At 30.0% G+C, this 18,433-nt stretch overlaps 54 non-coding genes across 54 annotated transcripts; all 54 read right to left on the bottom strand.

Moving 5' to 3' along the window:
• Positions 1-166: 166 nt before the first annotated feature.
• LOC131945528 (5S ribosomal RNA) lies at positions 167-285 on the bottom strand. Its single transcript, XR_009387368.1, has one exon. It is a non-coding gene; the product is annotated as a 5S ribosomal RNA (ribosomal RNA).
• Positions 286-500: 215 nt separating this feature from the next.
• LOC131945738 (5S ribosomal RNA) lies at positions 501-619 on the bottom strand. Its single transcript, XR_009387572.1, has one exon. It is a non-coding gene; the product is annotated as a 5S ribosomal RNA (ribosomal RNA).
• A 222-nt stretch (positions 620-841) lies between these two features.
• LOC131945384 (5S ribosomal RNA) lies at positions 842-960 on the bottom strand. Its single transcript, XR_009387228.1, has one exon. It is a non-coding gene; the product is annotated as a 5S ribosomal RNA (ribosomal RNA).
• Positions 961-1,183: 223 nt separating this feature from the next.
• On the bottom strand, positions 1,184-1,302 carry LOC131945534 (5S ribosomal RNA). Its single transcript, XR_009387374.1, has one exon. It is a non-coding gene; the product is annotated as a 5S ribosomal RNA (ribosomal RNA).
• Positions 1,303-1,524: 222 nt separating this feature from the next.
• Positions 1,525-1,643, bottom strand: LOC131945533 (5S ribosomal RNA). Its single transcript, XR_009387373.1, has one exon. It is a non-coding gene; the product is annotated as a 5S ribosomal RNA (ribosomal RNA).
• A 222-nt stretch (positions 1,644-1,865) lies between these two features.
• Positions 1,866-1,984, bottom strand: LOC131945527 (5S ribosomal RNA). Its single transcript, XR_009387367.1, has one exon. It is a non-coding gene; the product is annotated as a 5S ribosomal RNA (ribosomal RNA).
• A 223-nt stretch (positions 1,985-2,207) lies between these two features.
• Positions 2,208-2,326, bottom strand: LOC131945621 (5S ribosomal RNA). Its single transcript, XR_009387459.1, has one exon. It is a non-coding gene; the product is annotated as a 5S ribosomal RNA (ribosomal RNA).
• A 220-nt stretch (positions 2,327-2,546) lies between these two features.
• On the bottom strand, positions 2,547-2,665 carry LOC131945382 (5S ribosomal RNA). The gene has a single exon (XR_009387226.1). It is a non-coding gene; the product is annotated as a 5S ribosomal RNA (ribosomal RNA).
• A 218-nt stretch (positions 2,666-2,883) lies between these two features.
• On the bottom strand, positions 2,884-3,002 carry LOC131945552 (5S ribosomal RNA). Its single transcript, XR_009387392.1, has one exon. It is a non-coding gene; the product is annotated as a 5S ribosomal RNA (ribosomal RNA).
• Positions 3,003-3,224: 222 nt separating this feature from the next.
• On the bottom strand, positions 3,225-3,343 carry LOC131945526 (5S ribosomal RNA). The gene has a single exon (XR_009387366.1). It is a non-coding gene; the product is annotated as a 5S ribosomal RNA (ribosomal RNA).
• Positions 3,344-3,566: 223 nt separating this feature from the next.
• On the bottom strand, positions 3,567-3,685 carry LOC131945620 (5S ribosomal RNA). The gene has a single exon (XR_009387458.1). It is a non-coding gene; the product is annotated as a 5S ribosomal RNA (ribosomal RNA).
• Positions 3,686-3,905: 220 nt separating this feature from the next.
• LOC131945381 (5S ribosomal RNA) lies at positions 3,906-4,024 on the bottom strand. Its single transcript, XR_009387225.1, has one exon. It is a non-coding gene; the product is annotated as a 5S ribosomal RNA (ribosomal RNA).
• Positions 4,025-4,247: 223 nt separating this feature from the next.
• Positions 4,248-4,366, bottom strand: LOC131945722 (5S ribosomal RNA). The gene has a single exon (XR_009387556.1). It is a non-coding gene; the product is annotated as a 5S ribosomal RNA (ribosomal RNA).
• Positions 4,367-4,585: 219 nt separating this feature from the next.
• On the bottom strand, positions 4,586-4,704 carry LOC131945380 (5S ribosomal RNA). Its single transcript, XR_009387224.1, has one exon. It is a non-coding gene; the product is annotated as a 5S ribosomal RNA (ribosomal RNA).
• Positions 4,705-4,919: 215 nt separating this feature from the next.
• Positions 4,920-5,038, bottom strand: LOC131945379 (5S ribosomal RNA). The gene has a single exon (XR_009387223.1). It is a non-coding gene; the product is annotated as a 5S ribosomal RNA (ribosomal RNA).
• Positions 5,039-5,260: 222 nt separating this feature from the next.
• LOC131945525 (5S ribosomal RNA) lies at positions 5,261-5,379 on the bottom strand. The gene has a single exon (XR_009387365.1). It is a non-coding gene; the product is annotated as a 5S ribosomal RNA (ribosomal RNA).
• A 223-nt stretch (positions 5,380-5,602) lies between these two features.
• On the bottom strand, positions 5,603-5,721 carry LOC131945619 (5S ribosomal RNA). The gene has a single exon (XR_009387457.1). It is a non-coding gene; the product is annotated as a 5S ribosomal RNA (ribosomal RNA).
• Positions 5,722-5,941: 220 nt separating this feature from the next.
• LOC131945378 (5S ribosomal RNA) lies at positions 5,942-6,060 on the bottom strand. The gene has a single exon (XR_009387222.1). It is a non-coding gene; the product is annotated as a 5S ribosomal RNA (ribosomal RNA).
• Positions 6,061-6,283: 223 nt separating this feature from the next.
• LOC131945721 (5S ribosomal RNA) lies at positions 6,284-6,402 on the bottom strand. Its single transcript, XR_009387555.1, has one exon. It is a non-coding gene; the product is annotated as a 5S ribosomal RNA (ribosomal RNA).
• Positions 6,403-6,620: 218 nt separating this feature from the next.
• LOC131945377 (5S ribosomal RNA) lies at positions 6,621-6,739 on the bottom strand. The gene has a single exon (XR_009387221.1). It is a non-coding gene; the product is annotated as a 5S ribosomal RNA (ribosomal RNA).
• A 223-nt stretch (positions 6,740-6,962) lies between these two features.
• Positions 6,963-7,081, bottom strand: LOC131945376 (5S ribosomal RNA). Its single transcript, XR_009387220.1, has one exon. It is a non-coding gene; the product is annotated as a 5S ribosomal RNA (ribosomal RNA).
• Positions 7,082-7,303: 222 nt separating this feature from the next.
• On the bottom strand, positions 7,304-7,422 carry LOC131945375 (5S ribosomal RNA). Its single transcript, XR_009387219.1, has one exon. It is a non-coding gene; the product is annotated as a 5S ribosomal RNA (ribosomal RNA).
• A 221-nt stretch (positions 7,423-7,643) lies between these two features.
• On the bottom strand, positions 7,644-7,762 carry LOC131945655 (5S ribosomal RNA). The gene has a single exon (XR_009387493.1). It is a non-coding gene; the product is annotated as a 5S ribosomal RNA (ribosomal RNA).
• Positions 7,763-7,979: 217 nt separating this feature from the next.
• Positions 7,980-8,098, bottom strand: LOC131945520 (5S ribosomal RNA). The gene has a single exon (XR_009387360.1). It is a non-coding gene; the product is annotated as a 5S ribosomal RNA (ribosomal RNA).
• A 220-nt stretch (positions 8,099-8,318) lies between these two features.
• Positions 8,319-8,437, bottom strand: LOC131945563 (5S ribosomal RNA). The gene has a single exon (XR_009387402.1). It is a non-coding gene; the product is annotated as a 5S ribosomal RNA (ribosomal RNA).
• A 224-nt stretch (positions 8,438-8,661) lies between these two features.
• Positions 8,662-8,780, bottom strand: LOC131945618 (5S ribosomal RNA). The gene has a single exon (XR_009387456.1). It is a non-coding gene; the product is annotated as a 5S ribosomal RNA (ribosomal RNA).
• Positions 8,781-9,003: 223 nt separating this feature from the next.
• LOC131945720 (5S ribosomal RNA) lies at positions 9,004-9,122 on the bottom strand. The gene has a single exon (XR_009387554.1). It is a non-coding gene; the product is annotated as a 5S ribosomal RNA (ribosomal RNA).
• A 220-nt stretch (positions 9,123-9,342) lies between these two features.
• On the bottom strand, positions 9,343-9,461 carry LOC131945374 (5S ribosomal RNA). Its single transcript, XR_009387218.1, has one exon. It is a non-coding gene; the product is annotated as a 5S ribosomal RNA (ribosomal RNA).
• A 223-nt stretch (positions 9,462-9,684) lies between these two features.
• Positions 9,685-9,803, bottom strand: LOC131945373 (5S ribosomal RNA). Its single transcript, XR_009387217.1, has one exon. It is a non-coding gene; the product is annotated as a 5S ribosomal RNA (ribosomal RNA).
• Positions 9,804-10,022: 219 nt separating this feature from the next.
• Positions 10,023-10,141, bottom strand: LOC131945371 (5S ribosomal RNA). Its single transcript, XR_009387215.1, has one exon. It is a non-coding gene; the product is annotated as a 5S ribosomal RNA (ribosomal RNA).
• A 222-nt stretch (positions 10,142-10,363) lies between these two features.
• LOC131945370 (5S ribosomal RNA) lies at positions 10,364-10,482 on the bottom strand. The gene has a single exon (XR_009387214.1). It is a non-coding gene; the product is annotated as a 5S ribosomal RNA (ribosomal RNA).
• Positions 10,483-10,697: 215 nt separating this feature from the next.
• On the bottom strand, positions 10,698-10,816 carry LOC131945736 (5S ribosomal RNA). The gene has a single exon (XR_009387570.1). It is a non-coding gene; the product is annotated as a 5S ribosomal RNA (ribosomal RNA).
• Positions 10,817-11,038: 222 nt separating this feature from the next.
• Positions 11,039-11,157, bottom strand: LOC131945369 (5S ribosomal RNA). The gene has a single exon (XR_009387213.1). It is a non-coding gene; the product is annotated as a 5S ribosomal RNA (ribosomal RNA).
• A 223-nt stretch (positions 11,158-11,380) lies between these two features.
• LOC131945531 (5S ribosomal RNA) lies at positions 11,381-11,499 on the bottom strand. The gene has a single exon (XR_009387371.1). It is a non-coding gene; the product is annotated as a 5S ribosomal RNA (ribosomal RNA).
• A 223-nt stretch (positions 11,500-11,722) lies between these two features.
• Positions 11,723-11,841, bottom strand: LOC131945530 (5S ribosomal RNA). Its single transcript, XR_009387370.1, has one exon. It is a non-coding gene; the product is annotated as a 5S ribosomal RNA (ribosomal RNA).
• A 222-nt stretch (positions 11,842-12,063) lies between these two features.
• LOC131945524 (5S ribosomal RNA) lies at positions 12,064-12,182 on the bottom strand. The gene has a single exon (XR_009387364.1). It is a non-coding gene; the product is annotated as a 5S ribosomal RNA (ribosomal RNA).
• A 222-nt stretch (positions 12,183-12,404) lies between these two features.
• Positions 12,405-12,523, bottom strand: LOC131945368 (5S ribosomal RNA). Its single transcript, XR_009387212.1, has one exon. It is a non-coding gene; the product is annotated as a 5S ribosomal RNA (ribosomal RNA).
• Positions 12,524-12,743: 220 nt separating this feature from the next.
• On the bottom strand, positions 12,744-12,862 carry LOC131945367 (5S ribosomal RNA). The gene has a single exon (XR_009387211.1). It is a non-coding gene; the product is annotated as a 5S ribosomal RNA (ribosomal RNA).
• A 218-nt stretch (positions 12,863-13,080) lies between these two features.
• LOC131945366 (5S ribosomal RNA) lies at positions 13,081-13,199 on the bottom strand. Its single transcript, XR_009387210.1, has one exon. It is a non-coding gene; the product is annotated as a 5S ribosomal RNA (ribosomal RNA).
• Positions 13,200-13,421: 222 nt separating this feature from the next.
• On the bottom strand, positions 13,422-13,540 carry LOC131945523 (5S ribosomal RNA). The gene has a single exon (XR_009387363.1). It is a non-coding gene; the product is annotated as a 5S ribosomal RNA (ribosomal RNA).
• Positions 13,541-13,763: 223 nt separating this feature from the next.
• On the bottom strand, positions 13,764-13,882 carry LOC131945617 (5S ribosomal RNA). Its single transcript, XR_009387455.1, has one exon. It is a non-coding gene; the product is annotated as a 5S ribosomal RNA (ribosomal RNA).
• Positions 13,883-14,102: 220 nt separating this feature from the next.
• Positions 14,103-14,221, bottom strand: LOC131945365 (5S ribosomal RNA). Its single transcript, XR_009387209.1, has one exon. It is a non-coding gene; the product is annotated as a 5S ribosomal RNA (ribosomal RNA).
• A 223-nt stretch (positions 14,222-14,444) lies between these two features.
• On the bottom strand, positions 14,445-14,563 carry LOC131945719 (5S ribosomal RNA). The gene has a single exon (XR_009387553.1). It is a non-coding gene; the product is annotated as a 5S ribosomal RNA (ribosomal RNA).
• Positions 14,564-14,782: 219 nt separating this feature from the next.
• On the bottom strand, positions 14,783-14,901 carry LOC131945364 (5S ribosomal RNA). The gene has a single exon (XR_009387208.1). It is a non-coding gene; the product is annotated as a 5S ribosomal RNA (ribosomal RNA).
• Positions 14,902-15,123: 222 nt separating this feature from the next.
• LOC131945522 (5S ribosomal RNA) lies at positions 15,124-15,242 on the bottom strand. Its single transcript, XR_009387362.1, has one exon. It is a non-coding gene; the product is annotated as a 5S ribosomal RNA (ribosomal RNA).
• A 223-nt stretch (positions 15,243-15,465) lies between these two features.
• LOC131945616 (5S ribosomal RNA) lies at positions 15,466-15,584 on the bottom strand. The gene has a single exon (XR_009387454.1). It is a non-coding gene; the product is annotated as a 5S ribosomal RNA (ribosomal RNA).
• A 220-nt stretch (positions 15,585-15,804) lies between these two features.
• Positions 15,805-15,923, bottom strand: LOC131945363 (5S ribosomal RNA). Its single transcript, XR_009387207.1, has one exon. It is a non-coding gene; the product is annotated as a 5S ribosomal RNA (ribosomal RNA).
• Positions 15,924-16,145: 222 nt separating this feature from the next.
• On the bottom strand, positions 16,146-16,264 carry LOC131945717 (5S ribosomal RNA). The gene has a single exon (XR_009387552.1). It is a non-coding gene; the product is annotated as a 5S ribosomal RNA (ribosomal RNA).
• Positions 16,265-16,483: 219 nt separating this feature from the next.
• LOC131945362 (5S ribosomal RNA) lies at positions 16,484-16,602 on the bottom strand. The gene has a single exon (XR_009387206.1). It is a non-coding gene; the product is annotated as a 5S ribosomal RNA (ribosomal RNA).
• A 223-nt stretch (positions 16,603-16,825) lies between these two features.
• Positions 16,826-16,944, bottom strand: LOC131945360 (5S ribosomal RNA). Its single transcript, XR_009387204.1, has one exon. It is a non-coding gene; the product is annotated as a 5S ribosomal RNA (ribosomal RNA).
• A 221-nt stretch (positions 16,945-17,165) lies between these two features.
• On the bottom strand, positions 17,166-17,284 carry LOC131945359 (5S ribosomal RNA). Its single transcript, XR_009387203.1, has one exon. It is a non-coding gene; the product is annotated as a 5S ribosomal RNA (ribosomal RNA).
• Positions 17,285-17,501: 217 nt separating this feature from the next.
• Positions 17,502-17,620, bottom strand: LOC131945519 (5S ribosomal RNA). Its single transcript, XR_009387359.1, has one exon. It is a non-coding gene; the product is annotated as a 5S ribosomal RNA (ribosomal RNA).
• Positions 17,621-17,840: 220 nt separating this feature from the next.
• LOC131945562 (5S ribosomal RNA) lies at positions 17,841-17,959 on the bottom strand. The gene has a single exon (XR_009387401.1). It is a non-coding gene; the product is annotated as a 5S ribosomal RNA (ribosomal RNA).
• Positions 17,960-18,183: 224 nt separating this feature from the next.
• On the bottom strand, positions 18,184-18,302 carry LOC131945615 (5S ribosomal RNA). Its single transcript, XR_009387453.1, has one exon. It is a non-coding gene; the product is annotated as a 5S ribosomal RNA (ribosomal RNA).
• Positions 18,303-18,433: the final 131 nt, after the last annotated feature.

The raw sequence follows: 18,433 nt of genomic DNA, 5'->3' as shown, positions 1-18,433 counted from the left end.
AGCAACACACACTAATAAAAACTAATATTCGTTGATAAAAATAACTCAAGAAAAAAACTTTCAACCATCGTCTTTTTTTATTTAAGAAAAAATAAACAATATATTTTTTAAAAAAAACGAAAATTAGAAAAACATAATTTTAAAAAAAAATTCAATTAAAAAATTCAATCTACAGCACGTGGTGTTCCCAAGCGGTCTCCCATCTAAGTACTAACCACGCCAGACGTTGCTTGACTTCGGTGATCGGACGAGAACCGGTATCTTCAACGTTGTATGGCCGTAGATATACAATTACAAAAAAGTAGCATTTTATACTGATGTGTACATGAAATATTTGACATAAGCAACACACACTAATAAAAACTAATATTCGTTGATAAAAATAACTCAAGAAAAAAACTTTCAACCATCGTCTTTTTTTATTTGAGAAAAAAAAATATATATTTTTTTTAAAGTAAAATTAAAAAACATGATTTAAAAAAAAATTAATTAAAAAATTCAATCTACAGCACGTGGTGTTCCCAAGCGGTCACCCATCTAAGTACTAACCACTCCAGACGTTGCTTGACTTCGGTGATCGGACGAGAACCGGTATCTTCAACGTTGTATGGCCGTAGATATACAATTACAAAAAAGGAGCATTTTATACTGATGTGTACATGAAATATTTGACATAAGCAACACACACTAATAAAAACTAATATTCGTTGATAAAAATAACTCAAGAAAAAAACTTTCAACCATCGTCTTTTTTTATTTGAGAAAAAATAAACAATATATTTTTTAAAAAACGGAAAATTAAAAAAACATAATTTAAAAAAAAAATTAAATTAAAAAATTCAATCTACAGCACGTGGTGTTCCCAAGCGGTCACCCATCTAAGTACTAACCACGCCAGACGTTGCTTGACTTCGGTGATCGGACGAGAACCGGTATCTTCAACGTTGTATGGCCGTAGATATACAATTACAAAAAAGTAGCATTTTATACTGATGTGTACATGAAATATTTGACATAAGCAACACACACTAATAAAAACTAATATTCGTTGACAAAAATAGCTCAAGAAAAAAATTTTCAACCATCGTCTTTTTTTATTTGAGAAAAAATAAATATTATATTTTTAAAAAAAACGGAAAATTTAAAAACATATTTTTAAAATAAACATAAAACTAAAAAATTCAATCTACAGCACGTGGTGTTCCCAAGCGGTCACCCATCTAAGTACTAACCACGCCAGACGTTGCTTGACTTCGGTGATCGGACGAGAACCGGTATCTTCAACGATGTATGGCCGTAGATATACAATTACAAAACAGTAGCATTTTATACTGATGTGTACATGAAATATTTGACATAAGCAACACACACTAATAAAAACTAATATTCGTTGATAAAAATAACTCAAGAAAAAAACTTTCAACCATCGTCTTTTTTATTTGAGAAAAAATAAACAATATATTTTTTAAAAAACGGAAAATTAAAAAAACATAATTTAAAAAAAAAAATTAAATTAAAAAAATCAATCTACAGCACGTGGTGTTCCCAAGCGGTCACCCATCTAAGTACTAACCACGCCAGACGTTGCTTGACTTCGGTGATCGGACGAGAACCGGTATCTTCAACGATGTATGGCCGTAGATATACAATTACAAAAAAGTAGCATTTTATACTGATGTGTACATGAAATATTTGACATAAGCAACACACACTAATAAAAACTAATATTCGTTGATAAAAATAACTCAAGAAAAAAACTTTCAACCATCGTCTTTTTTTATTTAAGAAAAAATAAACAATATATTTTTTAAAAAAAACGAAAATTAGAAAAACATAATTTAAAAAAAAATTCAATTAAAAAATTCAATCTACAGCACGTGGTGTTCCCAAGCGGTCTCCCATCTAAGTACTAACCACGCCAGACGTTGCTTGACTTCGGTGATCGGACGAGAACCGGTATCTTCAACGTTGTATGGCCGTAGATATACAATTACAAAAAAGTAGCATTTTATACTGATGTGTACATGAAATATTTGACATAAGCAACACACACTAATAAAAACTAATATTCGTTGATAAAAATAACTCAAGAAAAAAACTTTCAACCATCGTCTTTTTTTATTTAAGAAAAAATAAACAATATATTTTTTAAAAAAAACGAAAATTAGAAAAACATAATTTAAAAAAAAAATTCAATTAAAAAATTCAATCTACAGCACGTGGTGTTCCCAAGCGGTCACCCATCTAAGTACTAACCACGCCAGACGTTGCTTGACTTCGGTGATCGGACGAGAACCGGTATCTTCAACGTTGTATGGCCGTAGCTATACAATTACAAAAAAGTAGCATTTTATACTGATGTGTACATGAAATATTTGACTTAAGCAACACACACTAATAAAAACTAATATTCGTTGATAAAAATAACTCAAGAAAGAACTTTCAACCATCGTCTTTTTTTATTTGAGAAAAAATAAACAATATATTTTTTTTTAAAGTAATATTAAAAAAACATAATTTAAAAAAAAAATTAAATTAAAAAATTCAATCTACAGCACGTGGTGTTCCCAAGCGGTCACCCATCTAAGTACTAACCACGCCAGACGTTGCTTGACTTCGGTGATCGGACGAGAACCGGTATCTTCAACGTTGTATGGCCGTAGATATACAATTACAAAAAAGTAGCATTTTATACTGATGTGTACATGAAATATCTGACATAAGCAACACACACTAATAAAAACTAATATTCGTTGATAAAAATAACTCAAGAAAAAAACTTTCAACCATCGTCTTTTTTTATTTGAGAAAAAATAAAATATATATTTTTTTTAAAGTAAAATTAAAAAACATAATTTAAAAAAAAATGTAATTAAAAAATTCAATCTACAGCACGTGGTGTTCCCAAGCGGTCACCCATCTAAGTACTAACCACGCCAGACGTTGCTTGACTTCGGTGATCGGACGAGAACCGGTATCTTCAACATTGTATGGCCGTAGATATACAATTACAAAAAAGTAGCATTTTATACTGATGTGTACATGAAATATTTGACATAAGCAACACACACTAATAAAAACTAATATTCGTTGATAAAAATAACTCAAGAAAAAAACTTTCAACCATCGTCTTTTTTTATTTAAGAAAAAATAAACAATATATTTTTTTAAAAAAACGAAAATTAGAAAAACATAATTTAAAAAAAAATTCAATTAAAAAATTCAATCTACAGCACGTGGTGTTCCCAAGCGGTCTCCCATCTAAGTACTAACCACGCCAGACGTTGCTTGACTTCGGTGATCGGACGAGAACCGGTATCTTCAACGTTGTATGGCCGTAGATATACAATTACAAAAAAGTAGCATTTTATACTGATGTGTACATGAAATATTTGACATAAGCAACACACACTAATAAAAACTAATATTCGTTGATAAAAATAACTCAAGAAAAAAACTTTCAACCATCGTCTTTTTTTATTTAAGAAAAAATAAACAATATATTTTTTAAAAAAAACGAAAATTAGAAAAACATAATTTAAAAAAGAAATTCAATTAAAAAATTCAATCTACAGCACGTGGTGTTCCCAAGCGGTCACCCATCTAAGTACTAACCACGCCAGACGTTGCTTGACTTCGGTGATCGGACGAGAACCGGTATCTTCAACGTTGTATGGCCGTAGCTATACAATTACAAAAAAGTAGCATTTTATACTGATGTGTACATGAAATATTTGACTTAAGCAACACACACTAATAAAAACTAATATTCGTTGATAAAAATAACTCAAGAAAGAACTTTCAACCATCGTCTTTTTTTATTTGAGAAAAAATAAACAATATATTTTTTTTTAAAGTAATATTAAAAAAACATAATTTAAAAAAAAAATTAAATTAAAAAATTCAATCTACAGCACGTGGTGTTCCCAAGCGGTCACCCATCTAAGTACTAACCACGCCAGACGTTGCTTGACTTCGGTGATCGGACGAGAACCGGTATCTTCAACGTTGTATGGCCGTAGATATACAATTACAAAAAAGTAGCATTTTATACTGATGTGTACATGAAATATTTGACATAAGCAACACACACTAAAAAAATCTAATATTCGTTGATAAAAATAACTCAAGAAAAAAATTTTCAACCATCGTCTTTTTTTATTTGAGAAAAAATAAATAATATATTTTTAAAAAAAACGGAAAATTTAAAAACATATTTTTAAAATAAACATAAAACTAAAAAATTCAATCTACAGCACGAGGTGTTCCCAAGCGGTCACCCATCTAAGTACTAACCACGCCAGACGTTGCTTGACTTCGGTGATCGGACGAGAACCGGTATCTTCAACGTTGTATGGCCATAGCTATACAATTACAAAAAAGTAGCATTTTATACTGATGTGTACATGAAATATTTGACATAAGCAACACACACTAATAAAAACTAATATTCGTTGATAAAAATAACTCAAGAAAAAACTTTCAACCATCGTCTTTTTTTATTTGAGAAAAAATAAACAATATATTTTTTTTTAAAGTAATATTAAAAAAACATAATTTTTAAAAAAAATAAATTAAAAAATTCAATCTACAGCACGTGGTGTTCCCAAGCGGTCACCCATCTAAGTACTAACCACGCCAGACGTTGCTTGACTTCGGTGATCGGACGAGAACCGGTATCTTCAACGTTGTATGGCCGTAGATATACAATTACAAAAAAGTAGCATTTTATACTGATGTGTACATGAAATATTTGACATAAGCAACACACACTAATAAAAACTAATATTCGTTGATAAAAATAACTCAAGAAAAAAACTTTCAACCATCGTCTTCTTTTATTTGAGAAAAAAAAATATATTTTTTTTTTAAAGTAAAATTAAAAAACATAATTTAAAAGAAAATTAATTAAAAAATTCAATCTACAGCACGTGGTGTTCCCAAGCGGTCACCCATCTAAGTACTAACCACGCCAGACGTTGCTTGACTTCGGTGATCGGACGAGAACCGGTATCTTCAACGTTGTATGGCCGTAGATATACAATTACAAAAAAGTAGCATTTTATACTGATGTGTACATGAAATATTTGACATAAGCAACACACACTAATAAAAACTAATATTCGTTGATAAAAATAACTCAAGAAAAAAACTTTCAACCATCGTCTTTTTTTATTTAAGAAAAAATAAACAATATATTTTTTTAAAAAAACGAAAATTAGAAAAACATAATTTAAAAAAAAATTCAATTAAAAAATTCAATCTACAGCACGTGGTGTTCCCAAGCGGTCTCCCATCTAAGTACTAACCACGCCAGACGTTGCTTGACTTCGGTGATCGGACGAGAACCGGTATCTTCAACGTTGTATGGCCGTAGATATACAATTACAAAAAAGTAGCATTTTATACTGATGTGTACATGAAATATTTGACATAAGCAACACACACTAATAAAAACTAATATTCGTTGATAAAAATAACTCAAGAAAAAAACTTTCAACCATCGTCTTTTTTTATTTAAGAAAAAATAAACAATATATTTTTTAAAAAAAACGAAAATTAGAAAAACATAATTTAAAAAAGAAATTCAATTAAAAAATTCAATCTACAGCACGTGGTGTTCCCAAGCGGTCACCCATCTAAGTACTAACCACGCCAGACGTTGCTTGACTTCGGTGATCGGACGAGAACCGGTATCTTCAACGTTGTATGGCCGTAGCTATACAATTACAAAAAAGTAGCATTTTATACTGATGTGTACATGAAATATTTGACTTAAGCAACACACACTAATAAAAACTAATATTCGTTGATAAAAATAACTCAAGAAAGAACTTTCAACCATCGTCTTTTTTTATTTGAGAAAAAATAAACAATATATTTTTTTTTAAAGTAATATTAAAAAAACATAATTTAAAAAAAAAATTAAATTAAAAAATTCAATCTACAGCACGTGGTGTTCCCAAGCGGTCACCCATCTAAGTACTAACCACGCCAGACGTTGCTTGACTTCGGTGATCGGACGAGAACCGGTATCTTCAACGTTGTATGGCCGTAGATATACAATTACAAAAAAGTAGCATTTTATACTGATGTGTACATGAAATATTTGACATAAGCAACACACACTAAAAAAATCTAATATTCGTTGATAAAAATAACTCAAGAAAAAAATTTTCAACCATCGTCTTTTTTTATTTGAGAAAAAATAAATAATATATTTTTAAAAAAAACGGAAAATTTAAAAACATATTTTTAAAATAAACATAAAACTAAAAAATTCAATCTACAGCACGAGGTGTTCCCAAGCGGTCACCCATCTAAGTACTAACCACGCCAGACGTTGCTTGACTTCGGTGATCGGACGAGAACCGGTATCTTCAACGTTGTATGGCCATAGCTATACAATTACAAAAAAGTAGCATTTTATACTGATGTGTACATGAAATATTTGACATAAGCAACACACACTAATAAAAACTAATATTCGTTGATAAAAATAACTCAAGAAAAAACTTTCAACCATCGTCTTTTTTTATTTGAGAAAAAATAAACAATATATTTTTTTTAAAGTAATATTAAAAAAACATAATTTTTAAAAAAATTAAATTAAAAAATTCAATCTACAGCACGTGGTGTTCCCAAGCGGTCACCCATCTAAGTACTAACCACGCCAGACGTTGCTTGACTTCGGTGATCGGACGAGAACCGGTATCTTCAACGTTGTATGGCCGTAGATATACAATTACAAAAAAGTAGCATTTTATACTGATGTGTACATGAAATATTTGACATAAGCAACACACACTAATAAAAACTAATATTCGTTGATAAAAATAACTCAAGAAAAAAACTTTCAACCATCGTCTTTTTTTATTTAAGAAAAAATAAACAATATATTTTTTTTAAAAACCGAAAATTAAAAAAACATAATTTTAAAAAAAAATTCAATTACAAAATTCAATCTACAGCACGTGGTGTTCCCAAGCGGTCACCCATCTAAGTACTAACCACGCCAGACGTTGCTTGACTTCGGTGATCGGACGAGAACCGGTATCTTCAACGTTGTATGGCCGTAGATATACAATTACAAAAAAGTAGCATTTTATACTGATGTGTACATGAAATATTTGACATAAGCAACACACACTAATAAAAACTAATATTCGTTGATAAAAATAACTCAAGAAAAAAACTTTCAACCATCGTCTTTTTTTATTTGAGAAAAAATAAACAATATATTTTTAAAAAAACGGAAAATTAAAAAAACATAATTTAAAAAAAAAATTAAATTAAAAAATTCAATCTACAGCACGTGGTGTTCCCAAGCGGTCACCCATCTAAGTACTAACCACGCCAGACGTTGCTTGACTTCGGTGATCGGACGAGAACCGGTATCTTCAACGTTGTATGGCCGTAGATATACAATTACAAAACAGTAGCATTTTATACTGATGTGTACATGAAATATTTGACATAAGCAACACACACTAATAAAAACTAATATTCGTTGATAAAAATAACTCAAGAAAAAAACTTTCAACCATCGTCTTTTTTATTTGAGAAAAAATAAACAATATATTTTTTAAAAAACGGAAAATTAAAAAAACATAATTTAAAAAAAAAATTAAATTAAAAAATTCAATCTACAGCACGTGGTGTTCCCAAGCGGTCACCCATCTAAGTACTAACCACGCCAGACGTTGCTTGACTTCGGTGATCGGACGAGAACCGGTATCTTCAACGTTGTATGGCCGTGGATATACAATTACAAAAAAGTAGCATTTTATACTGATGTGTACATGAAATATTTGACATAAGCAACACACACTAATAAAAACTAATATTCGTTGATAAAAATAACTCAAGAAAAAAACTTTCAACCATCGTCTTTTTTTATTTGAGAAAAAATATAAAATATTTTTTTTTAAAGTAAAATTAAAAAACATAATTTAAAAAAAAAATTAATTAAAAAATTCTATCTACAGCACGTGGTGTTCCCAAGCGGTCACCCATCTAAGTACTAACCACGCCAGACGTTGCTTGACTTCGGTGATCGGACGAGAACCGGTATCTTCAACGTTGTATGGCCGTAGATATACAATTACAAAAAAGTAGCATTTTATACTGATGTGTACATGAAATATTTGACATAAGCAACACACACTAATAAAAACTAATATTCGTTGATAAAAATAACTCAAGAAAAAAACTTTCAACCATCGTCTTTTTTTGTTTGAGAAAAAAAAAATATATATTTTTTTTTAAATTAATATTAAAAAAACATAATTTTAAAAAAAAATTAAATTAAAAAATTCAATCTACAGCACGTGGTGTTCCCAAGCGGTCACCCATCAAAGTACTAACCACGCCAGACGTTGCTTGACTTCGGTGATCGGACGAGAACCGGTATCTTCAACGTTGTATGGCCGTAGCTATACAATTACAAAAAAGTAGCATTTTATACTGATGTGTACATGAAATATTTGACATAAGCAACACACACTAATAAAAACTAATATTCGTTGATAAAAATAACTCAAGAAAAAAACTTTCAACCATCGTCTTTTTTTATTTGAGAAAAAATAAACAATATATTTTTTAAAAAAAACGGAAAATTTAAAAACATATTTTTAAAATAAACATAAAACTAAAAAATTCAATCTACAGCACGTGGTGTTCCCAAGCGGTCACCCATCTAAGTACTAACCACGCCAGACGTTGCTTGACTTCGGTGATCGGACGAGAACCGGTATCTTCAACGTTGTATGGCCGTAGCTATACAATTACAAAAAAGTAGCATTTTATACTGATGTGTACATGAAATATTTGACATAAGCAACACACACTAAAAAAATCTAATATTCGTTGATAAAAATAACTCAAGAAAAAATTTTTCAACCATCGTCTTTTTTTATTTGAGAAAAAATAAATAATATATTTTTAAAAAAAACGGAAAATTTAAAAACATATTTTTAAAATAAACATAAAACTAAAAAATTCAATCTACAGCACGAGGTGTTCCCAAGCGGTCACCCATCTAAGTACTAACCACGCCAGACGTTGCTTGACTTCGGTGATCGGACGAGAACCGGTATCTTCAACGTTGTATGGCCATAGCTATACAATTACAAATAAGTAGCATTTTATACTGATGTGTACATGAAATATTTGACATAAGCAACACACACTAATAAAAACTAATATTCGTTGATAAAAATAACTCAAGAAAAAACTTTCAACCATCGTCTTTTTTTATTTGAGAAAAAATAAACAATATATTTTTTTTAAAGTAATATTAAAAAAACATAATTTAAAAAAAAAAATTAAATTAAAAAATTCAATCTACAGCACGTGGTGTTCCCAAGCGGTCACCCATCTAAGTACTAACCACGCCAGACGTTGCTTGACTTCGGTGATCGGACGAGAACCGGTATCTTCAACGTTGTATGGCCGTAGATAAACAATTACAAAAAAGTAGCATTTTATACTGATGTGTACATGAAATATTTGACATAAGCAACACACACTAATAAAAACTAATATTCGTTGATAAAAATAACTCAAGAAAAAAACTTTCAACCATCGTCTTTTTTTATTTGAGAAAAAATAAACAATATATTTTTAAAAAAACGGAAAATTAAAAAAACATAATTTAAAAAAAAAAATTAAATTAAAAAATTCAATCTACAGCACGTGGTGTTCCCAAGCGGTCACCCATCTAAGTACTAACCACGCCAGACGTTGCTTGACTTCGGTGATCGGACGAGAACCGGTATCTTCAACGTTGTATGGCCGTAGATATACAATTACAAAAAAGTAGCATTTTATACTGATGTGTACATGAAATATTTGACATAAGCAACACACACTAATAAAAACTAATATTCGTTGATAAAAATAACTCAAGAAAAAAACTTTCAACCATAGTCTGTTTTTATTTTAGAAAAATTAAGAAATACGATTTTTAAAAAGAGTACATTTTTTGAAATAATTAAAAATAGAATAAAGCTAAAAAATTCAATCTACAGCACGTGGTGTTCCCAAGCGGTCACCCATCTAAGTACTAACCACGCCAGACGTTGCTTGACTTCGGTGATCGGACGAGAACCGGTATCTTCAACGTTGTATGGCCGTAGATATACAATTACAAAAAAGTAGCATTTTATACTGATGTGTACATGAAATATTTGACATAAGCAACACACACTAATAAAAACTAATATTCGTTGATAAAAATAACTCAAGAAAAAAACTTTCAACCATCGTCTTGTTTTATTTGAGAAAAAATAAACAATATATTTTTAAAAAAACGGAAAATTAAAAAAACATAATTTAAAAAAAAAATTAAATTAAAAAATTCAATCTACAGCACGTGGTGTTCCCAAGCGGTCACCCATCTAAGTACTAACCACGCCAGACGTTGCTTGACTTCGGTGATCGGACGAGAACCGGTATCTTCAACGTTGTATGGCCGTAGATATACAATTACAAAAAAGTAGCATTTTATACTGATGTGTACATGAAATATTTTACATAAGCAACACACACTAATAAAAACTAATATTCGTTGATAAAAATAACTCAAGAAAAAAACTTTCAACCATCGTCTTTTTTTATTTGAGAAAAAAAAATATATATTTTTTTTAAAGTAAAATTAAAAAACATGATTTAAAAAAAAATTAATTAAAAAATTCAATCTACAGCACGTGGTGTTCCCAAGCGGTCACCCATCTAAGTACTAACCACTCCAGACGTTGCTTGACTTCGGTGATCGGACGAGAACCGGTATCTTCAACGTTGTATGGCCGTAGATATACAATTACAAAAAAGTAGCATTTTATACTGATGTGTACATGAAATATTTGACATAAGCAACACACACTAATAAAAACTAATATTCGTTGATAAAAATAACTCAAGAAAAAAACTTTCAACCATCGTCTTTTTTTATTTGAGAAAAAATAAACAATATATTTTTTAAAAAACGGAAAATTAAAAAAACATAATTTAAAAAAAAAATTAAATTAAAAAATTCAATCTACAGCACGTGGTGTTCCCAAGCGGTCACCCATCTAAGTACTAACCACGCCAGACGTTGCTTGACTTCGGTGATCGGACGAGAACCGGTATCTTCAACGTTGTATGGCCGTAGATATACAATTACAAAAAAGTAGCATTTTATACTGATGTGTACATGAAATATTTGACATAAGCAACACACACTAATAAAAACTAATATTCGTTGACAAAAATAGCTCAAGAAAAAAATTTTCAACCATCGTCTTTTTTTATTTGAGAAAAAATAAATATTATATTTTTAAAAAAAACGGAAAATTTAAAAACATATTTTTAAAATAAACATAAAACTAAAAAATTCAATCTACAGCACGTGGTGTTCCCAAGCGGTCACCCATCTAAGTACTAACCACGCCAGACGTTGCTTGACTTCGGTGATCGGACGAGAACCGGTATCTTCAACGATGTATGGCCGTAGATATACAATTACAAAACAGTAGCATTTTATACTGATGTGTACATGAAATATTTGACATAAGCAACACACACTAATAAAAACTAATATTCGTTGATAAAAATAACTCAAGAAAAAAACTTTCAACCATCGTCTTCTTTTATTTGAGAAAAAATAAACAATATATTTTTTAAAAAACGGAAAATTAAAAAAACATAATTTAAAAAAAAAAATTAAATTAAAAAAATCAATCTACAGCACGTGGTGTTCCCAAGCGGTCACCCATCTAAGTACTAACCACGCCAGACGTTGCTTGACTTCGGTGATCGGACGAGAACCGGTATCTTCAACGATGTATGGCCGTAGATATACAATTACAAAAAAGTAGCATTTTATACTGATGTGTACATGAAATATTTGACATAAGCAACACACACTAATAAAAACTAATATTCGTTGATAAAAATAACTCAAGAAAAAAACTTTCAACCATCGTCTTTTTTTATTTAAGAAAAAATAAACAATATATTTTTTTAAAAAAACGAAAATTAGAAAAACATAATTTAAAAAAAAATTCAATTAAAAAATTCAATCTACAGCACGTGGTGTTCCCAAGCGGTCTCCCATCTAAGTACTAACCACGCCAGACGTTGCTTGACTTCGGTGATCGGACGAGAACCGGTATCTTCAACGTTGTATGGCCGTAGATATACAATTACAAAAAAGTAGCATTTTATACTGATGTGTACATGAAATATTTGACATAAGCAACACACACTAATAAAAACTAATATTCGTTGATAAAAATAACTCAAGAAAAAAACTTTCAACCATCGTCTTTTTTTATTTAAGAAAAAATAAACAATATATTTTTAAAAAAAAACGAAAATTAGAAAAACATAATTTAAAAAAAAATTCAATTAAAAAATTCAATCTACAGCACGTGGTGTTCCCAAGCGGTCACCCATCTAAGTACTAACCACGCCAGACGTTGCTTGACTTCGGTGATCGGACGAGAACCGGTATCTTCAACGTTGTATGGCCGTAGATATACAATTACAAAAAAGTAGCATTTTATACTGATGTGTACATGAAATATTTGACTTAAGCAACACACACTAATAAAAACTAATATTCGTTGATAAAAATAACTCAAGAAAGAACTTTCAACCATCGTCTTTTTTTATTTGAGAAAAAATAAACAATATATTTTTTTTTAAAGTAATATTAAAAAAACATAATTTAAAAAAAAAATTAAATTAAAAAATTCAATCTACAGCACGTGGTGTTCCCAAGCGGTCACCCATCTAAGTACTAACCACGCCAGACGTTGCTTGACTTCGGTGATCGGACGAGAACCGGTATCTTCAACGTTGTATGGCCGTAGATATACAATTACAAAAAAGTAGCATTTTATACTGATGTGTACATGAAATATCTGACATAAGCAACACACACTAATAAAAACTAATATTCGTTGATAAAAATAACTCAAGAAAAAAACTTTCAACCATCGTCTTTTTTTATTTGAGAAAAAATAAAATATATATTTTTTTTAAAGTAAAATTAAAAAACATAATTTAAAAAAAAATGTAATTAAAAAATTCAATCTACAGCACGTGGTGTTCCCAAGCGGTCACCCATCTAAGTACTAACCACGCCAGACGTTGCTTGACTTCGGTGATCGGACGAGAACCGGTATCTTCAACGTTGTATGGCCGTAGATATACAATTACAAAAAAGTAGCATTTTATACTGATGTGTACATGAAATATTTGACATAAGCAACACACACTAATAAAAACTAATATTCGTTGATAAAAATAACTCAAGAAAAAAACTTTCAACCATCGTCTTTTTTTATTTAAGAAAAAATAAACAATATATTTTTTTAAAAAAACGAAAATTAGAAAAACATAATTTAAAAAAAAATTCAATTAAAAAATTCAATCTACAGCACGTGGTGTTCCCAAGCGGTCTCCCATCTAAGTACTAACCACGCCAGACGTTGCTTGACTTCGGTGATCGGACGAGAACCGGTATCTTCAACGTTGTATGGCCGTAGATATACAATTACAAAAAAGTAGCATTTTATACTGATGTGTACATGAAATATTTGACATAAGCAACACACACTAATAAAAACTAATATTCGTTGATAAAAATAACTCAAGAAAAAAACTTTCAACCATCGTCTTTTTTTATTTAAGAAAAAATAAACAATATATTTTTTAAAAAAAACGAAAATTAGAAAAACATAATTTAAAAAAGAAATTCAATTAAAAAATTCAATCTACAGCACGTGGTGTTCCCAAGCGGTCACCCATCTAAGTACTAACCACGCCAGACGTTGCTTGACTTCGGTGATCGGACGAGAACCGGTATCTTCAACGTTGTATGGCCGTAGCTATACAATTACAAAAAAGTAGCATTTTATACTGATGTGTACATGAAATATTTGACTTAAGCAACACACACTAATAAAAACTAATATTCGTTGATAAAAATAACTCAAGAAAGAACTTTCAACCATCGTCTTTTTTTATTTGAGAAAAAATAAACAATATATTTTTTTTTAAAGTAATATTAAAAAAACATAATTTAAAAAAAAAATTAAATTAAAAAATTCAATCTACAGCACGTGGTGTTCCCAAGCGGTCACCCATCTAAGTACTAACCACGCCAGACGTTGCTTGACTTCGGTGATCGGACGAGAACCGGTATCTTCAACGTTGTATGGCCGTAGATATACAATTACAAAAAAGTAGCATTTTATACTGATGTGTACATGAAATATTTGACATAAGCAACACACACTAAAAAAATCTAATATTCGTTGATAAAAATAACTCAAGAAAAAAATTTTCAACCATCGTCTTTTTTTATTTGAGAAAAAATAAATAATATATTTTTAAAAAAAACGGAAAATTTAAAAACATATTTTTAAAATAAACATAAAACTAAAAAATTCAATCTACAGCACGAGGTGTTCCCAAGCGGTCACCCATCTAAGTACTAACCACGCCAGACGTTGCTTGACTTCGGTGATCGGACGAGAACCGGTATCTTCAACGTTGTATGGCCATAGCTATACAATTACAAAAAAGTAGCATTTTATACTGATGTGTACATGAAATATTTGACATAAGCAACACACACTAATAAAAACTAATATTCGTTGATAAAAATAACTCAAGAAAAAACTTTCAACCATCGTCTTTTTTTATTTGAGAAAAAATAAACAATATATTTTTTTTTAAAGTAATATTAAAAAAACATAATTTTTAAAAAAATTAAATTAAAAAATTCAATCTACAGCACGTGGTGTTCCCAAGCGGTCACCCATCTAAGTACTAACCACGCCAGACGTTGCTTGACTTCGGTGATCGGACGAGAACCGGTATCTTCAACGTTGTATGGCCGTAGATATACAATTACAAAAAAGTAGCATTTTATACTGATGTGTACATGAAATATTTGACATAAGCAACACACACTAATAAAAACTAATATTCGTTGATAAAAATAACTCAAGAAAAAAACTTTCAACCATCGTCTTCTTTTATTTAAGAAAAAATAAACAATATATTTTTTTAAAAAAACGAAAATTAGAAAAACATAATTTAAAAAAAAATTCAATTAAAAAATTCAATCTACAGCACGTGGTGTTCCCAAGCGGTCTCCCATCTAAGTACTAACCACGCCAGACGTTGCTTGACTTCGGTGATCGGACGAGAACCGGTATCTTCAACGTTGTATGGCCGTAGATATACAATTACAAAAAAGTAGCATTTTATACTGATGTGTACATGAAATATTTGACATAAGCAACACACACTAATAAAAACTAATATTCGTTGATAAAAATAACTCAAGAAAAAAACTTTCAACCATCGTCTTTTTTTATTTAAGAAAAAATAAACAATATATTTTTTAAAAAAAACGAAAATTAGAAAAACATAATTTAAAAAAGAAATTCAATTAAAAAATTCAATCTACAGCACGTGGTGTTCCCAAGCGGTCACCCATCTAAGTACTAACCACGCCAGACGTTGCTTGACTTCGGTGATCGGACGAGAACCGGTATCTTCAACGTTGTATGGCCGTAGCTATACAATTACAAAAAAGTAGCATTTTATACTGATGTGTACATGAAATATTTGACTTAAGCAACACACACTAATAAAAACTAATATTCGTTGATAAAAATAACTCAAGAAAGAACTTTCAACCATCGTCTTTTTTTATTTGAGAAAAAATAAACAATATATTTTTTTTTTAAGTAATATTAAAAAAACATAATTTAAAAAAAAAATTAAATTAAAAAATTCAATCTACAGCACGTGGTGTTCCCAAGCGGTCACCCATCTAAGTACTAACCACGCCAGACGTTGCTTGACTTCGGTGATCGGACGAGAACCGGTATCTTCAACGTTGTATGGCCGTAGATATACAATTACAAAAAAGTAGCATTTTATACTGATGTGTACATGAAATATTTGACATAAGCAGCACACACTAAAAAATCTAATATTCGTTGATAAAAATAACTCAAGAAAAAAATTTTCAACCATTTTCTTTTTTTATTTGAGAAAAAATAAATAATATATTTTTAAAAAAAACGGAAAATTTAAAAACATATTTTTAAAATAAACATAAAACTAAAAAATTCAATCTACAGCACGAGGTGTTCCCAAGCGGTCACCCATCTAAGTACTAACCACGCCAGACGTTGCTTGACTTCGGTGATCGGACGAGAACCGGTATCTTCAACGTTGTATGGCCATAGCTATACAATTACAAAAAAGTAGCATTTTATACTGATGTGTACATGAAATATTTGACATAAGCAACACACACTAATAAAAACTAATATTCGTTGATAAAAATAACTCAAGAAAAAACTTTCAACCATCGTCTTTTTTTATTTGAGAAAAAATAAACAATATATTTTTTTTTAAAGTAATATTAAAAAAACATAATTTTTAAAAAAATTAAATTAAAAAATTCAATCTACAGCACGTGGTGTTCCCAAGCGGTCACCCATCTAAGTACTAACCACGCCAGACGTTGCTTGACTTCGGTGATCGGACGAGAACCGGTATCTTCAACGTTGTATGGCCGTAGATATACAATTACAAAAAAGTAGCATTTTATACTGATGTGTACATGAAATATTTGACATAAGCAACACACACTAATAAAAACTAATATTCGTTGATAAAAATAACTCAAGAAAAAAACTTTCAACCATCGTCTTTTTTTATTTAAGAAAAAATAAACAATATATTTTTTTAAAAAACCGAAAATTAAAAAAACATAATTTTAAAAAAAAATTCAATTACAAAATTCAATCTACAGCACGTGGTGTTCCCAAGCGGTCACCCATCTAAGTACTAACCACGCCAGACGTTGCTTGACTTCGGTGATCGGACGAGAACCGGTATCTTCAACGTTGTATGGCCGTAGATATACAATTACAAAAAAGTAGCATTTTATACTGATGTGTACATGAAATATTTGACATAAGCAACACACACTAATAAAAACTAATATTCGTTGATAAAAATAACTCAAGAAAAAAACTTTCAACCATCGTCTTTTTTATTTGAGAAAAAATAAACAATATATTTTTTAAAAAACGGAAAATTAAAAAAACATAATTTAAAAAAAAAATTAAATTAAAAAATTCAATCTACAGCACGTGGTGTTCCCAAGCGGTCACCCATCTAAGTACTAACCACGCCAGACGTTGCTTGACTTCGGTGATCGGACGAGAACCGGTATCTTCAACGTTGTATGGCCGTAGATATACAATTACAAAAAAGTAGCATTTTATACTGATGTGTACATGAAATATTTGACATAAGCAACACACACTAATAAAAACTAATATTCGTTGATAAAAATAACTCAAGAAAAAAACTTTCAACCATCGTCTTTTTTTATTTGAGAAAAAATATAAAATATTTTTTTTTAAAGTAAAATTAAAAAACATAATTTAAAAAAAAAATTAATTAAAAAATTCTATCTACAGCACGTGGTGTTCCCAAGCGGTCACCCATCTAAGTACTAACCACGCCAGACGTTGCTTGACTTCGGTGATCGGACGAGAACCGGTATCTTCAACGTTGTATGGCCGTAGATATACAATTACAAAAAAGTAGCATTTTATACTGATGTGTACATGAAATATTTGACATAAGCAACACACACTAATAAAAACTAATATTCGTTGATAAAAATAACTCAAGAAAAAAACTTTCAACCATCGTCTTTTTTTGTTTGAGAAAAAAAAAATATATATTTTTTTTTAAATTAATATTAAAAAAACATAATTTAAAAAAAAAATTAAATTAAAAAATTCAATCTACAGCACGTGGTGTTCCCAAGCGGTCACCCATCAAAGTACTAACCACGCCAGACGTTGCTTGACTTCGGTGATCGGACGAGAACCGGTATCTTCAACGTTGTATGGCCGTAGCTATACAATTACAAAAAAGTAGCATTTTATACTGATGTGTACATGAAATATTTGACATAAGCAACACACACTAATAAAAACTAATATTCGTTGATAAAAATAACTCAAGAAAAAAACTTTCAACCATCGTCTTTTTTTATTTGAGAAAAAATAAACAATATATTTTTTAAAAAAAACGGAAAATTTAAAAACATATTTTTAAAATAAACATAAAACTAAAAAATTCAATCTACAGCACGTGGTGTTCCCAAGCGGTCACCCATCTAAGTACTAACCACGCCAGACGTTGCTTGACTTCGGTGATCGGACGAGAACCGGTATCTTCAACGTTGTATGGCCGTAGCTATACAATTACAAAAAAGTAGCATTTTATACTGATGTGTACATGAAATATTTGACATAAGCAACACACACTAAAAAAATCTAATATTCGTTGATAAAAATAACTCAAGAAAAAAATTTTCAACCATCGTCTT

The sequence above is a fragment of the Physella acuta genome, unplaced genomic scaffold, assembly GCF_028476545.2.
Source record: "Physella acuta isolate Inbredline_101_S28 unplaced genomic scaffold, ASM2847654v3 ptg000533l, whole genome shotgun sequence".
NCBI classification, from domain to species: domain Eukaryota; kingdom Metazoa; phylum Mollusca; class Gastropoda; family Physidae; genus Physella; species Physella acuta.
This window is presented reverse-complemented; position numbering and strand designations above follow the sequence as displayed.